The 17,784-nt window shown below is 42.3% G+C and overlaps 1 protein-coding gene across 1 annotated transcript in view; it reads left to right on the forward strand.

Moving 5' to 3' along the window:
• The window catches only part of ncoa2 (nuclear receptor coactivator 2), an 80,769-nt gene that overhangs the window by 8,181 nt on the left and 54,804 nt on the right, over window positions 1-17,784 (forward strand). The window contains 1 exon segment of the mRNA XM_034706248.1: window positions 14,704-14,789. The gene's annotated coding sequence lies outside the window, so the exon portion shown is untranslated.

The following is a 17,784-nucleotide window of genomic DNA, read 5'->3' on the forward strand; positions in this document are numbered from 1 at the left end:
TGGGATTTCATAAGGATGTTGCAAAGTGTTACAGCCGTTGCTCAAGCCTGTGTGTTTCATTTAAAGAGCAAATATCAGGAGGCAATATGTGGGTCTTATTAGGAAACACTGCTCTTGATAGATCGGTTGAAGAACTGTGGGATTGTCTTTTTCTCCTTTTTTTTATACTTAAAATAATCAGTAAATCATCAGCTTATGAGAAGAAGTGATGAAACACACAAACACACAGCGCTCACTTCAGGTTTAACAGCTCAGACGACGCTGTGCTATCTGTCCATCACATGCTACATAAGGTCCATGGAGTATATTCTTGATATGAAGCACAGCTCCCCCCCCTTTGCCTCCTCTCGCTGGGCATCTCACCCTGCTGTCTCTGCGTTTGTGTTGTCATGGAAACAGCAGTGTGACAGGTCCTGGGTGGGCGTGAGGGATGAGCAGTGGGGAAATGGCCAGGTTTTTACAGCATGGGGAGGAAGGAGGGGCAGTGGAGGGGAGACGTCTAAAGTCAGGCAGCAGAGATGGTTGATGGAGAGCGGCGAGGGCTTTGACATGGAAGAGGAGGAGCGGGAGTATTTACTCCCTCGCTCCACTTCCAGGCGTGTTGTTATTGTGTTGTTCAGCTGACCTCAAATCAGACATCCCATCTATCTGAGCTGGAAGTAGGTCCTGTCTTGTTAACAGCAGCCTGTGTGGGGTCTTTGTGAGTTAAATGATTGTTCTTGTCACACATAAACTTCAGTGTTTCTTATTAAAGAGTTCACATTAAAGTAAGACAGTACAGTTATTTTATGATTAAATCACATTGAGCCAACTATCCGAACAAACATCTGCTTGTGGATCATTTTCAGCTTCAGTTTGCTCCTTGGTGGTCAAAATTCTCAATCTGTGGGGACCGGTCATAGAACAGGACATCTCAAGTGTTTGGATAAAACAGTATCTATGTGAAATATACACTACCAGTCAAAAGTTTAAACACACATTATTTTCAAGATTAATACTAAAGACATCAAAACTATAAAATAATCTGGTTTTGCCATAATCTGGATTACAACAGTAATCAAATAGGGCTATCCATTGTGTACTAACCCTACCTCTGAACAACACAACTGATGCTCTCAAACACATTAAGAAGGCAAGTCATTCTACAAATGAACTCTTGACAAGGCTCATGTTAATTAGAAACCATTCCAAGAGACCACTTCATGAAGCAGACTGAGAGAATACCAAGAGTGTGCAAAGCTGGCATGAAGGAAAAAGGGGGCTACTTTACAGAATCTAAAATATAAAACATAGTGTGCTTTGTTTAACACTTTTTTGTTCATTAAATAATTCCACATATGTTCTTTCATAGTTTTGATGTCTTCAGTATTAATCTACAGTGTTTCAACTAATTAAAATAAATACAAACCCTTAAATGGTAAGCTGTTTCCTAACTTTTGACTGGTAGTGTATGTCTCTAAAATAAAAAACGTTATTTTTCCTCTAGATGATAAAACAAGCAATCACACTGTTCAAATAGAGCCAACGGCCGGTGAGTGTGTAGTTCAGAGGTGTCCAAACAGGGCCACATCAATCATCAAAGTAAGATATTAATGTTCTATTTATAACATTTTCTTTGAAATTATTTCCCCCCAAAAAATCAAGAGTGTCTAGAGGTGAGTTTTTTGAGTTAATAATTAAAAAAGTCAAACAGTTCATGTGTCGATTATTTCAGCTTTAGGATGTATTTTTTTCAGTTTTCTTTACTAGCCCCTGGTTGAAATGTGGCACAACCTCCTGACAGTGACTATAGGGCATCTGAAAGCTGTTTGCTTTTTGCCATTAAATAACAAAAAACTTCTACAATAATATCGCAACTGACATAAGAAAGCATCATTTCTAGTTGCCGTTAAAATTAATCTCTAAGAAACACATACTTCTGCAGCTCCAAAGAGTTCTCAGAGGAACCTCCTAGAAAAAAGAAACAACGAAAAATGAGGTTAGGTGAAAACATTACAGATAAAAATAGAATATCTAGATCATAATAATACGTATAACTTATCAATCAGCATACCTACCGCAACTTTGCACAGTCTCTCTCCTTATGTCTGCAGGGCAGGAACTATTACAATAATCAGCGAATAGTTAGCATTCACTATCAAACAGTAATTTTGCTCTAAATGCTCGTCTCTAGTAGTGTCAGATATATTTGTACTATCATCACAGGCTTACGAAATAAAACCTCCCCTGTTCCCCAACTGTCTGTTTATAACCGATGATGCATCTTCAGTGCTCTACAGTGTTAAGAGCCACATAAACATATGCTACTCTTTCTTCTTCCTCTGGAGGAAAATGTTCTCCTTTAGGGGAGATATGGGAAAAAATATCACATTTTTTCTGGCAGGATCACAATCTGGATTTTATCACAATTCTTTTTCATGTTGTTTTAAAGAATATTTTGACCTGTAAACTATTTTTTTAGGCCTAAGTATTTCTTTATATGCATTCTGAACATTTCTATGCAATAATTTTTGCACCATTTCATAATTTCATCCAGCCTTGTGTCCTTTTTTATGTCTTTTGAACCTTTATTGTTAATCAAGCTCATTTTCACATCCTGATAAATACGTTCATTCACAGTCATATGAAGTTTTGTGAGACCTTACTGGATTAATTCAGTTTTATTTATGCATTTGAGAGAAAATAACATTACACATAATTCAGAATGGGATTCATTTCTATGTCATATATAACACATTTTAAGATGAAAGCTGTGGGCTGTATAAAAATGGACCTTGGGGCGTGATTGGTCCGGACTTTGGACATGTCTGGTAAAGACATATTTCTTGTAACACAAATACACATACACAATACCTCCCCATGGGAAACATTGTTAAAGCTGCTGGTGAAGAAAGTGTTTGCCTTCTGTTAAAATTGTGAAAAATTGTCAAATCCATGGGACACAACAGTATGAGCTCAGACTTTCACACATAGATCAAGAAGGTTTTCGTCTAACAGGACATGGATGATGGTGGCAGCTCGGCTAGCAGCCTCCTCACCAGACACCCTGTGGTAACTGAAGAGCTTTAAAGAGAGATTGTTAACCTGAATCTGAAAGGTGTTTTTAGAACTGATGGTGTTATGATGAATTTAGAGATATCTCAGCTCTTTGTAAAAGCTACCTGAGCCACAAACACTGAAGAAATGTAAACAAATCAAGGGAAGGAGACAAACTGTGCTAATGCTAGCAGCAGCTCCGCTCACAGCACATCCTGGCCTCCTGTATATTTCAAAAAGTGTAAGATTATAAGAACCTAGCTGTGTGATTGGATGTGGAGGATATGTTTGTGATTAGTAAAGGCTGATTTATAATTTTGCGTCGAATCGACGGCGTAGCCTACGCCGGAGGTCTGGAGGTACCTACGCAGAGGCCTACGTGGGTAGCTGACGTGCACCTCCTACAAAATGTAACTACGCGTAGAATTGACGTGGACCGCAAGCCCTGTGATTGGTCCGTTCGGCGGCATTGTATTTCCCGCATTTAAAGCACTTCTGGGATCCCCACTCATCGTATTTCATCTCCTCCTCTCTATTCTTCCCTGTAATCATGTCTGTATGATAAACAGCAACATGTATCAGCTGTAGATCAACATAACACGCTCTGAATCTCTGTGGAAAAGTAAACAGAGATCGTAGCGGTGCAGGAAGCAGTCGAGCGGCTATCAGAGACCACACTGCCCTTAAGCGTTTCGGCGGAGAATTGCTGTGCGACACGGACACATCGACGCACAAGTATGTGGTGCTCATGTCTGCATCAGCCTCTGCTGCATAGGGGTGACGCAGAAGTATATATCAGCCTTAAGTCTTCTTGTGGATGATGGAGACTGAGGGAATCGTAACGTAAACAAGCTGAGATATTGTAAGATGCAGCTCAGCTCACAGCCTCCTTTACATGCTGTCAGCCCAAGAGCTTCAGAGAGACGCTAATTATTAACAAACCAAATTTATTTACCATTTATTTTAAAGAAAATTAAAATACAGCCGTCAAAATGACTGATGTCCAATTAACTTAATGATTTCAAGTTAATTAGTTTTGGAAAATAATGGGGATGCCATCTGGTCAAGCCTTGATTTATGGACTCATATTGGTATAGGTGTCCTTGAGGTGTCAGTGGTTCCCCCGTCAGACTGATATTACAGCTTCAAATCTATGTTGTTTTAAAACAGAGATTTGTAACCCCACACCCTCAGCTGCCTCATGCTCTTCATCCCGTGGAGACACCAGCGGGGCTCCAAGGATCTTGAGGCTCACAGGCAATCCAATGATTTCGACTCTGCACACTCCTCCACTTATGTAGGTCAGCTACTGCAAAGTGCATATTGATCTCTCCAGCTAAATGATATTGTGGTGTCTGCCGCTCATTGCGAAGAAGAAGGTGCCCTCCCTCAGCCAGCTCGGCTACAACAGAGGTCACATGACTCTATGACAATGCTTCTGCAGCTGTTTCCCCTCGTGATGTGAGCCCGGTGTTGCTTCACTTTACAATATAGTAGATCTAATAACTGTTACTATTTGCACTGTAAGGAAGTTCCTCATATTCGTGCCAGTGAAGCTGGGCTGGGCCGGGCCGCTCTTCCTGATGACATAATGGTCATAAAATATGCGTTTTAAAAGGATGTATCTAAATGCACAGCTCTTTATGCAGAGGCATTAAACACTCCTACAAAGAAAGTATAGGATGGTATTCTCCAAGTTGACAACGTGGAACAGGTTGTGCATTAAGTCGAGTGGGTTGTGCGTTGAAGTCTTAATTTGTGCGAGTGGGTGAATTGTGTTCCCCTCTGCCACAATGTGTTTGCGGCGCTGGGTGCGAGCATGTGGTTGGCACCTTTCAAGCTGCCCAGGGTGGAATCCTTGGCACAGAGGGAGGGAGAGGAACCTTGGATGGAGCAAGCTGTTGCTGGAGTTGAGTGGGTGGTCCAAAAATGCGCAGAGTGATTTGGTGGAGAGAGAGAGAGAGAGAGAGAGAAAAAAAAACTGTATACAGTGTGATTCTAGAGAGGAGGTAGACAGCAGCATCGCAGGCAGAGGTAAGGTAGTATGGAATGACATGTGCGGCGCAGCAGCATTTCTCACTTGCCCGTCATAAAGCCAGAGGAATGTGGGGTTTCAGTTTCAGGCTTTTCATTTCTGTACACATTGTAAGGGTCAAACTCTGACCAGCATTTCTCTCTCTCTCTCTCTCTCTCTCTCTCTCTCTCTCTCTCTCTCTCTCTCTCTCTCTCTCTCTCTCTCTCTCTCTCTCTCTCTCTCTCTCTCTCTCTCTCTCTCTCTCTCTCTCTCTCTCTCTCTCTCTCTCTCTGCTGACTCAGCAGTGTTCCTCCTGTGACCTATAATATGGTTTCGCTTGCTTTATCTTGACTGTTTTCAGCAGGGAGGGAATCTCCTTAGCTGACCTGTGTTAAGCACAAAGCCATAAGCTAAAGTGCATGTTTTCATTATATTAATCTTTGAGATTATAAAATGTTGTAGTGGTTCATGAGCATCATATCACGTCTCATTAACTACCACAATGAAGCGTGAACGGTGAGTGAAACGACCAATAAGAAAAGGTGAACAAGGGGTGCATGTGAATGAGCTCTTTATTAAGCAACCTGATGAACATGCAGCTTCATTTAACAGATAACATTTTATTTAACAAGCAAACTTTAAATTGTTTTTGTTTCACCTACCATCCACAATAACATAACACACAACTATGATTTACTTGGTATAATAACTCCTGAACATTCATATTCTCTGAGCCTGATGGTGTGAATGCGTCTCTGTCAGCCCCAGGTGTTACAGTCTGAAGAGTGACCCTGTAAATTGGAAACCTTCAGCTGAACGTGTCAGTATTTGTCAAGTTTAGAACAGCTGTAGAAACACAGAAGGAGTGCTCGAGAATGCATCCTAGTTTAGTTTTTTATTAAATGTCGATCAGATAGATCAGTAGATCAGATAAATATTGAATGATCATCTAAAGAGGTTTGTGAGGGATGCGTCCAGCTAAAAGTCACCAGTTTACAGGGTCACTATTTAAACTGAAACACTGGTTGATCTCTGCCTTTGTTCCTAAAATGTGTCGTTTGACTTTAAGTCGAGCGTTTCGTGCAATTTTAATCTACTTTTTTTCTAGTGTTTTTGAAACACAAGATCCAAAACAGCACAAGAGGAATTTCCTCCATTCACAAAGGTGTCACACATGACGATTCCGGCAAGTCTGTTGCCTTCTTTGGCGTCATCTTTGCTGAATGCCATTCGTCTCTTGCTTACTGACTTCTACTGGTCTGGCTGTGTAGTGGACTTTTTTATTCCTTCACTGGTCTGATTTGCATATCTTCACGGGACCTCGGGTCACTGTGGAAACTCGGACAACTATGGGCCACAGGATCCATGTAGTCCCCTGAGGAGTAGTTCCTGTAACTCAAAGTTTCTGTTTTTTTTGGTCGAAAAGCACCTTTTAATAAGAGCTAAAACTGAAAAAATGATGTTTTTCCTCTTATTATATGCTTAACTGTCACTGTGCAGCTTCACTACAATAGCTCTCAGTGCATCTGAATGTATCACATCCTCATTGCTCATATTTTATTCTATATTTAAATTATTATTGTTACATCACATCCCTGCTACCTCATCAGTTAATACAAGCCGATAAGTCTGAACTCCTTTTTATTTAGAGAGTGCTATAAAAAAAATCTGACTGCAACATCCAATCAAATAAAAGCTGTATCTTTCAGTACTATTATCTGTGGGCGATCTTACATAAACAAACAGATATCAAAATCCCCTGTAGTAAAAACAAGAGTGCTGTAATCTACAACAATCAGGTTTCACATACCATCTTCGGATTCAATGACAGCTAAACATTTGCAGATCATGCATGTTGACAATCCAATAGATGTGAGTCCCTGCATGAACAACAAACTCCAGCTTTTTGTGTTTGTGTCATGTCTTCAGCTTTTCAGCAAAGCGCAGTAGAACTTAGTTTTTGTAACGTGTGTGAATTAACATACCAAGACTTCATTAAGCTGTGGGATAAAGTTACTAACACAACCCACTGTTTTCACAGGGAGCAGCTAGCTTGTACTGGCAAGATATTTGCAGACTCAGAGATCAAAATCCCAAAGTTGGAGTTTCGTTTAATGCAAAGTAGTCAACATACAGGGAATAACAACACTATCATGTGTTAAAGGTAAACAAACATAAGGAACAACATAACACAAACCTCACGCAGGAAAATATACAGGAAAGACTGGCCTATTTTTACCTCTGTGGAGCAGATCTCTGGCTCACAAAGGTATGAACATCTGGTGTTACACTTCCCTGAAGTTAGTTTTGCATTGGATGTAGGGATGGGCATTTCAAGCCAAAATAGTATTCAATAACCATTGGCATCTATTCGCCGATTATTCGATTAACCCTCCCCCACATACACAAACACACACACCTGTCCCATTAACAGCCCGTTTGTGTGGCAGTCATGTTAACCAGCAGCAGGACGAGACGCTGCTAGCAGCGGGCACTGACGGCGTCTGTCTCAACCTTTATGTCGGTGTTTCTGTGACGCAGCGTGGCGTGTGTTTACATTTTACAGTCATACTCTGTATCTGAAAATACGTGTAGTAGTGTGAGATTCAGAAACGGAGAAAATCACCACGAGTGTCATGAATGTTTTCTTCTTCTTTTGCTATTTAATGCAGTTAGCATTCTTCTTCTTCTTCCTCTGTTGCTTAATGCGGTCAGCAAACAGCTTTAAAACGCTCTATAGCCACCGTCTGGCGGGAATACCGTGTTACAGCCAGGCACCGGGAAAAAAAGGGGAAAAATTGTACTTTTAAAATGTGAAAAAATTCGAAGTAACTCTTCGATTTTTACCAACAGAACAAATGTTCCAAAATCATTGCCCATCCCTAATTGGATGTTCACAAAACAGCACTGAATATCCGCCAAAATGAACACAGATTATTCTACAGCTCCTTTAAGCGAACACTTTCTTTTTCTCTTTTAACTGCATGACCTGCATCAAATTTGAATGAGAGCACAACTGTATTTACAAGAACAGTGTTAGATTTTGCAGGTGTAGCCATGCTTATCAGCGTGTCGAACCACAGGGGGTTATCCACAAATTTCAAGGATCAAAAATCGATGTGTCACACCACTTTTTTCCCGGGTTAGACAACTTTTATTTTCTGGGTTATTGTGTGATCTTTGGAGAGTAATGAAATAAAGATAAAGGCATGTTTTTTCATGTGCTTTAAAAAGGGCACATTCCTCCAGCACGGTGAATATGCACAGCCGTTGTTTCAGAAAAACCAAATGCTGCCATTATGTTTGTAATTCATGTATGCATGCACTGAAGTTCTACATAATTTAATTACACATTCCCCTCCAGCAAAACATCCACTCGACCTATATTTGTTCCACATGGAGTGTGTGTGTGTGTGTGTTTGTTTGTATGTTAAAGTGCTCCCATTCATACCTTCACTCTAGAGATTTGTGGTTTTGGCACCTGAAGATGTGGGCCGTCAAAACAAAACCGCCTCCCATCTCATCTGCTGCGCAAAACAAAGGAACTCATCAGAGGGGAAATTACACAACAGCAGCAGAGTCGTGATGCTACACTGATGCTCCTGCTGCAGAGCATGACGGTCAATATCCTCACTTTGAAATGTAGACTCAGCATGAAGAGCGTTTCCCTTCATGTTAGTGAGGTTCTATTGAGGTGAGAGGCCAGGTCCTACATCACCTGGCTGACACTGTTTTATTAGGGGACTGTCTTAGTGAGAAGAATGCATCTTCACTTTCCACTTACATGTCCGTCTGTCAGAGCAGCAGCAGTCTTAATGCCGGGGCTTAAAGGCATCCCCCTAAACGTGCTGCACAGATTATTACCCCGCTCACACGTTGCTCTAATGGAGCAGACTAACCCTCCGAAGTTCTTCCTCCGTCTTATCTCCTCTCCTCTACCTAATTTGAATCCAAATTAAGCGACTTTGTTGAAGCAGTGTTCTGCACTTTTCCCAGACACTGTGTGTGCGTTCGCTGGAGGTCTGGCCTGTCACATTGTCTCAGTCTCTGGCTGATAAAGTGACATAGTTGTGTCAGCTGATCTCCTCTCCCCCCTCCCTTACATGCTAACTACAGCACCTCCTTATCCTGAGAGCGCTTCCACTGTACAGCCTCGGGCCTCTGCGGCAACTAATTCCTTACAAACTGTGACAGGCAATAAAAGATGGTGGCCATGCACACACACACACACATACAGGCACAGAAGACACACAGTTGACATGTAGACGAGTCACAAGACGAGCTCCACATCATCTCTCCGAGTGTGATACAATCAGCTGTGCACACAAACTGTTCGTTCCACCCACACCCTCACTTTGTTACACACTCTTGCTTACTCCTGTCACAATGACTCACCTTTTACAACACGTCTTATCAATCTCATTACAGTACTTACACGTTTTGTGTTTGCCGTCCCTGAGGTCGCAGCTGAAGGAGCTGGCTGTTGCTGTTTGAGCAACAGATGTAAAGGCACCTGGCCTTGTGATGATGCATCTGCAGCAGAGCAACCCACTGAAATCTGCTCGTGATGAATAAGTGTTTTTCAGGAATGTAATGCTTTTGGATGAGTGGAAATTTTGCATGCTTAAAAGTTGACCCACTTGATTTTAAATCTACATGTTGGTGTTTAAACTCAGCTTTAATAAAAGGGCAGCGCTGAGCCGTCTCTGCTGCTTGTGTTCATAGTCGTGGATCAGTTAGCTGACTTATAACAACTTAGGTTGTGTTGACATTTTGATGGACATGTTTCACTTATTATATTTGAGTTACAAAGGTGGCTGTTAGCTGTGACGTCGTCCAAGTCCACTCTTTGGTCATTATTAAGTGAAAACGTTGTGACCACGTGATCGGGACATTGTTATTCATCTGCGTACGGGATGATCAGAGTCTCTCTCCTCTTTCTGCAGACTGTCGCTCCTCACTTCATTCAACTCTTCACTTTGCTTCTGTTCATTATGATTTATAAACTAGGTTCAGGCTCTAACTGGCTTTCTGGCTCATAATGAAACTCAATCATTTGAGTTATTCAAGACAAGACGACAGATGCTCTGGTTTGGTAAAAGTTAGAGAGAGGCTGTAAAAATAAAACTGAGAAGAAATTGTTCTGTGGTTGTGAATGAATCAAGATGCACTAACTTCTTCTTGATGTGAATTGGTGCCAGATGCATAATAACACAGTTACATCCAAAAACAAAACACAAGAGAAATCATGCAGAAAAGAAATACAATAGTGCATTAGGAGTCACCAAAATGCAGTAATGAAGGTTGCTTTTTTTTAACAAGCCGGTTTGGCTTAGGATGCAGATATAGTTGCACCCTCTCTGTATATTTTCCCCCTACCTCCTCCTTAACCAAACACATCCCTGGTGTTGTTTGAGGATACGTTGATAGGATGCTCTGCCACAAAAATAGAAATCTAACCGTTGTTCTCCGTTGTGGGCATCTTTGCATTAAAGAATCAACATTTATTTCATTTTGAATGGATGCATGTTGTGTTTAAACCATGCACAAGTTCAACTGGTGTCTTAAACTTCAGTGACTGTCTCGTACTTTTGTTTCAGTGTGATCTCTCCCTGCCTTTATTTGGGACAGGTGTTTGCAAGAGACTGACGGCAAAGACCATAAAAAAACCTGTTGATTTAAACCTGGAAGAAAATGTACCCGTCTTCGAAGTAACCTTACACGATACGTGTCTGATCTGTTTCCGATCCCAGCATGGAGCAGAACCACCGGACAGCTGGAGTCATGTGACCCAGGTTTTCCCCCCTAATTACTGAATCAAGGATTCTTCTCCTCCTCTCTTCATCCATGTTGTCTTTCTGGTCCTCTGAAAACCTCTGACCTGTTGACTCCAGGCCTGGCTCCGCTCATCATGACGGTTTGTTGTTGTAGTTAAGTGAAATACGATCTGGTGATAACACAGAGTGTTTTATTCTGAAATGGAACCGGATGTTTTCATTTTGTTTTGGTGCCTGACTTCCTGTCCCGCTCCATCTACTCTGTTGAGATTGATGCGTCGTGCTCCGGCATCCGGCAAAGATAGAAGTCTTGCATATCTGATCCGGAGGGCCTCGAACTGCTGGATCAGAGACGTAGCTGGAATGCAACGGAGCGGATCCAGTAGAAGTTAACACATTGACTGGAATAGAAACCTATCAGATCTGGCGCTGTGACGCAGACACAGACACTGACCAGACACGCATCTGGTGGAATTTGGCTGTTAAACTTGATAACTTACAGCGTTCAGGTCCTCCTGTGCAGCGTGTGACGTGTTGTGTTCAAGTAAAAGTAAATAAAACAAACTCATCACCAAAGACACATCCACATATTCAATCAATTTTAACTGGAACAAGTTGAAGTTTGTAGACACCTGCAGTGATTGAACCTGCTGGTTAAAGCCTGATAGAGATGGGGTTTCTCTTTCTTTACACTCCTTTGTGCAGCTTTTCAGCGTGTTGTGCCTTTAAGCGTCACAGTTTAACAACTCCCATGAGAAATCCAGTATGACCACATTCCTGTAATGTTTGCTCTTGAGCATCTCTGTTTTCTGGCGTCTTGTGCCTTACAACACTCGACTGACGCATGAATTGTTGCATTACAAGCGTGCGTGGTTTAATCTTGCTGCTCTGTGCGTATTAAATAAAACTTCTTAACCTATAAGCTGTTAGAAACCCGCTTTGTGTCGAAACATGTATACCTCTGTAACCCTGCAGATCTTTGTTAGATCAGATTTTTCTGGCTCACCAAACCTTGCAGAAGCTCCCGTGCAGCCCCCCACAAATGACCAAATCCATTGATTATTGGTTAAGACCAGGATCTTGACCAAACCTTGGCGTGTCAGGAGCTAAGAGGCCAGGTGTTTTCATTATGGTGGACATCAGCGCTGATTCTTATTGAATTGAAGACCATTAGTGGGCCATTCAGAAGGCCCCCATTGGTGTTTACCCCCTCTGTGACCTAGCCATTATGGTCAGTTTCTAGCACATGAACCATCTACCCTTTGTCCTATCTGAACCTGATTAGCCGGCTCATTAGCATTGTTAGCCCGACCTGGGTGACAAAGGCCCTGGCTCAGAAGGAGCCTGTTGCCAACTCTGAGAGAAAGACGGGATTACAACTACTTTCAAGGCTTTAGTCAACATTTCTGCTCCCCCCAGTGATCAAGCTGTTTAAATGAACACCAACTGTCTCCATGAGCGTGTAAAGCTGTATGAACTTGAGAGAAAATCTGTCACTCACTCCATGCCGTTTTTCTGTTTAGTTTCATTTCACACATTCTGGTTTCACTTGCATCAGACTGGAGTGTTTTGATTTGTCACCAGCATTAATGTGAGGTTGTTTCACCGCGTACTGAAACTGTCCATCACCAGTTATGGTTTAATCGGCTGCGGTCTGTTTAAGGGGAGTGTGAACTCTTAACCTGGTGATCTTTGACCTCCTGTTAAATACCAACAGATGGTTGGACTGAGAGCGCGTTTGGCAGATGAGATACTCTCCTGATCTCGTGTCAGGTTTCAGAGAAGGTGTGAGCTTGACCATGAATGTTTACATCTGTCGTGTGAATATTTCTCCAGCTTCGCTTTTTTGTTTTTTCAAACTGTCTCCACCATTCAGACACAAATAGCTTCAGAGATTGTGTCATGCTTGTATTTAGGGGAACATAAAATGCAGCTAAAGCTTAGCTGCACCCTGGCAGTGCTGCTGCGTGTTTTTGTTTAGGTGTCACCATGTGTCTTTCAACACTTCTGTCCCGAGCAGCATCAACCCTTCTTCAAGGAGAGAGAAGTCCTCCAGCGTGAAGGAGTGCAGCCTTTTCCTGCAGAGATCTTCTGCTCCATTGTGTCTGCACGATTCACACACTTGCGTGCACACATATGCACATGCACTCTTGTGGTGTGACTTGCCACTGGTCTTGGATCACACCACTAATGTCACAGCGGGTCCACACCCCTGATATAACAGGGAGCATTTGCATGGCTCAGCTGGTCTAACATGAGAGGGGGGGGGGGGGGTTGCAGACCCTCATGGGAACTTAAACTCACTTATAAAAGTATTTGAATTGATGACGCTGCAGGGTCACGGTGTCAGCCGTCAGGGACAGTGACGGATGTAAAGTGGATGCTCCAGCGTTGCTCATGGAATGGTATTTTTCCTGTTATGCTGCTGATCCGTCTCTGTGAGAGAATCATTATTATGAAGATCTTCCAACAATTTGCGTTACATTAATAACCAAAGAAAAGGCTCGTCTCATTCTCACAGCTGACAGAGACGTTTTTGATCCACTTTGAGTCATTTCATTCCTGTTGAAATAGTCCAATGAGCGTGTTTTCACACTGCCTAATTCTGTCACTCAGTTTGCAGATCAAGGGCTGGACTGAGTCTGAGCATGTGACAGCATTAGCACTCAGAGGAAATTCCTCCAGAGGATGAGAACCAGAAGCCTGCAGGAAAAGGAAAAGAGGAAGGTGGAGCTGAGAACTCCAGGGTTGTGAGATTTCATTAGTGAGATTAGATCAATTGATGTAAAGTCTGTTTTGCAGAAGCCGAGTTTCATCTCGCGTTCAGACTGTTGTCCCGGTTTACCGACACATCAGACTTGTTCTGTTTGAATGTGGCATGCAGCTCTTCACCGCACCAAATATCACCTTTCAAGGCTCCGAGCTTTAAACCTGCACAGGGTTCAAAAGGGGAATCAGTTTACTCTCCAGTTATGTCAGCACATGACATCACGTGAGTGCATTCCTCAGCTGGCTCACTTGGCAGGTATTTGAGGAGAAATCACCAGGCTGAGAGGGGGCTGTGCTCCTCCCCTCCACATGTAGCACAAGACCTTTAAGGCAAACAGCCTGACACAGTCCTCTTTCTTTCTGAGTTACAAGTTGCATTTTCTAATTATCCAAAAGGGAATATGGTTTAAAATTGAAACTTTTCTCCTGTCTAATTAATCGTGATTAAAAAGGCACACTGTGTTTTACGCTGTAATAGGCTTCCTGGTCCCAGAGGAGACGAGGAGACCCTGTGGACATTAAACTTGCAGCTCCATGATAACTTTCTGCAAACACCGAATACGATGACTTGTGAGGTTGAATCCTGCTCGCAGTCATCGGGCTGTTAAAGTTACCTGGTTGAAGAAGTCCCTCGTATGTTGTTGGGGTTTGAAATATGTCGCCCTTGACTTCTAACACAAAGAGACGTCTTTGTTTTTATCTGGATCTGTGTCGACATTTAGCCAGTGATAAAACTCTGACAGCTTCAGGTTCAATCCCCTTTGTCTGTTATGTTTCATGGGAGCTGTCCTTGTCCTCTGTGTGTAACCTGTGTGTGTGAGGTGTGAGGCGTGATAATACTAGCATCTTCTTTATAAAGCATTAACAGCTTCAGATTTACAGAACAACTATTCAGTAGACTAATGGATATGAAAGTTTCAGTGTCCACCTTGAATACACTCGAGTGTCTTCAGTCGTCATGTAACTATTGTGGTACTAAATGGTTCAGTACATTGTGCCACGTTCTTCAAACCTCCCTTCATTATGCACTGTTCCTCCTCGTCTGATAAGAGTTTTGCTGTTCCCATTGCGTACCTTACATCCTAATGTTGCTGTCTCTTCTTCCAGCAGGGAGACGTGGATGATGCTTAAAGGTTTCCTAGCTTTGCCGTCTTGCAGCAATGGCCTGAGGGACTCTCTGGACTGAAACCAAGGTGAGCAGCGCAGACGCAAACATTTAGCAAAATGTAAGGTAAGATGCAGCAAATGGACACACAGAATAACTAGTGGTGCCCATGATCAAACTTCTTAAATAAAGCCTGTGAGTAATTTCTCCAAACACTGGACCTGACCCTTTGTGCGGCCGTGAAAACAATCCCCCACAAGTCTCTTCTTCTGGCCTTTGTCTCGTTCTGCTCTATTTCCCGGAGTAAGTGCCTGTGCATATTAGGTTATCTAAGCTTTTCAAAGATGATTCCTCTTATAAAACAAAAAAACACACTCCAAGCATTTGCCGCTGCCATCTGACTCTCTGACTTGTGAGGATATTCCAGTGAAAAGGGATATCTGCTGAAAGCTTCCTCTCCTGTTGGTGCACTAAATCGTATTCACATCCCGCTGTGTTGTAGATGTAACGGCTGCATCATGTTACCCCGATGGTTTGTATTGTCTGTTCATATTGTGCATAAAAGCATCCCTCCTGAAACCTCCTGAGAAGTCCTGGTTGCAGCTCAGTTAGTGCAGTCAGAGTGTTTCATTAAGGAATGCAGCGTTGACTGTCCTTATCAGTGACACTGACACATCATCACCTCCTCCTGTTGTACAAAAGTGAAGCAATAGTCAGTCGTACTCCTCCTGCTAACAAAAACACACATTGAACTTAATCTCTCAGGGTGGTGCAGTTAAAGCATACCAGCTCCACGTGTTGGTGTGAAGCAGACATTCGTGGTTATGGAAAGTTATATCCTCCTTTTGTTGTTTCTCTCACTCTACCTCACTGCACACACCCCTGCAGGAGCTTCATTTGTCAACAGAGCTGTTAATCATAGCATTGTACCCTGAGGCAAGTAACTAACTACAACCAAAGTTTTCAAAAGATGAATAGTTTGATATAAATCAGTGTAAAATAACTTTAATAACAGAAATCATGTTAAAGAAAAATGTATTCGATGTGTATTTTACAAGCGGCGACCTCCAGCCGCGAGAATTGAAGCCCATGCAGAAGTGCTAAAATCTGCAGTTCATCAAGGATCCGCTTGAGGCTGGCTCCGGAAGTACTGGAAACCACATACACACCAATTCAAAGAAGCCGATCTTTACAGCAGAAATAAACATGTTTACAGCCTGGTACAAAAGACGAGTGTAGTCTGGATAGCTCATTTCCTGATCGGCACACACTGTACATGGGGTGAATTTTTTCATAACGCAGAAATTTGGAAGATCTTAAGATTACGAGTTTTCCATTATGAGAGGCACAGCTGACTTGATAGACAGGCGGTAACACTGTAGCTGTTGGCTAGGAGGCTCAAATCCCGCCTCTTTACTGTGACAGAAGTTTGGTTGAGTTCAGCATTTCCAATATGGCTCCCGCCAACAATAGGCCTCAAAACAGCACTTCAGAAACAGAAGGGTGAAATCACGGATACTACGTCCATTATTAATACAGTCTATGGTATTTTAATTTTAAAGTTTGACCCATGTTCCATCTGTTAACATGGAGGAGGCAGGCTTCATGACTTTGTGACCTATATTGCAGCCTGACAGTAGGAGGAGCTCTAAATGTTTGGCTCCACTTTTTGTGAGCCGTTATTCGGTCCACTTATTTTTACAGTTCATGGTCCTTATGAAAGATGAAACGTCATTAAGATCTCATGATACGATAACAAAACAACAACAAATCGTGATGTGTTAAACAAAGAAAGAAAAAAAGACAACTTTAGAAATATGATCATTATTAAAAAATGATTTAAATGAGATGGGTCAATGTAAAATATTCACACCAGCTGGACTTGTAAGCTGTGGTGGTCTTAACACGAGGAAACTGAAAAGCTTGTTCAACCTCAGATTAAAAAGCAGCTGGAGCGTCCACTATTTCAAAGTCATCCATTAGTACCTCGCCTTTAACGCTGGCGTCCGTCATATTGGCCCTAGTCCTCACCTGGACCCTTATCTTCAAAGTTAAAGCTCATGTATGAGCTGACATGTTTTATTAGTTTGTCAAAATGGACCAAGTGTTTTTTCCCCATGTCAGAGTTTGTACCCTCGAGGTCAGAGTCTTGGTCTAATATTTACATTTTCCTTTGTCATAGATTTTACTCAGTTCAAACTAAGTTCAAGTTGACCTTGAGAAAGCATGGTGAAGCTGTTTCAGTTTCCTGTGGTGTCCTTAAGTGTCCTTTTAGGATGACACTTGTCCACAGATTAGTCACATGATCAATGTCCAGATGTTCAGATTACTTTCTAAGTCAACAGAGACACTTTCGAAAAAGGTTAATCAGGGTTTCTGTTATACATTTGATTAATTTGTTTAAAGCTTCACTGCGGTCTACATGCTCGTTTGTGGGATCCTTATTTACCTTGTTTCCAGGTTCACTGTGAAACCAGGTGTCATGCTGGCTGAGATGCTCGGAGCACATTGTGTCCCTGTAAACAAATGATCACATGTGCAGCTATGTAAATCTAAAACATTACATCTGTTGACCCTGAAACTGATCTGACACAGAGATCAGCTCATTAAACCATATAGAATAATATGATTTCCCCAGTGACATGTGAATCTCCCCTCGGGGCACTGCTCTCGGCCACAGATGAATAGTTGACTGCATTGTTGCTGAGAGGTGCTTATTTATACCAGTTAATCAATTTGGTTATCCCTGGACTCTTCATCTCCCCTCCTCTTCTCGATCACCCTCTCAGTGTTTCTGTCTGAACCCAGCACTCTGTGCTTATTATTCAGAAAGCCCTCCTCTCCCCATCCTGCGACATCCTGAAGTGACTGCCAGAGTTAAAGATTCATGAGCCTGATCAGTTTTCAGTAAGTGGGGGGGGTTGCTCTTTAGAGCCATTACTTTGCAGTGATTCTGGAGTGGAGGAGCTCTTGAAAGGGACTTGAAAGCAGGCGAGGTGCATACCCTCCTGCATACCTTGTGAATAGTAGTGTACTAATGTGTTGTCAGATATTATTTGAAAACACAGACTGTAGGAGTGATG

Source organism: Notolabrus celidotus, chromosome 17 (genome assembly GCF_009762535.1).
Source record: "Notolabrus celidotus isolate fNotCel1 chromosome 17, fNotCel1.pri, whole genome shotgun sequence".
NCBI classification, from domain to species: domain Eukaryota; kingdom Metazoa; phylum Chordata; class Actinopteri; order Labriformes; family Labridae; genus Notolabrus; species Notolabrus celidotus.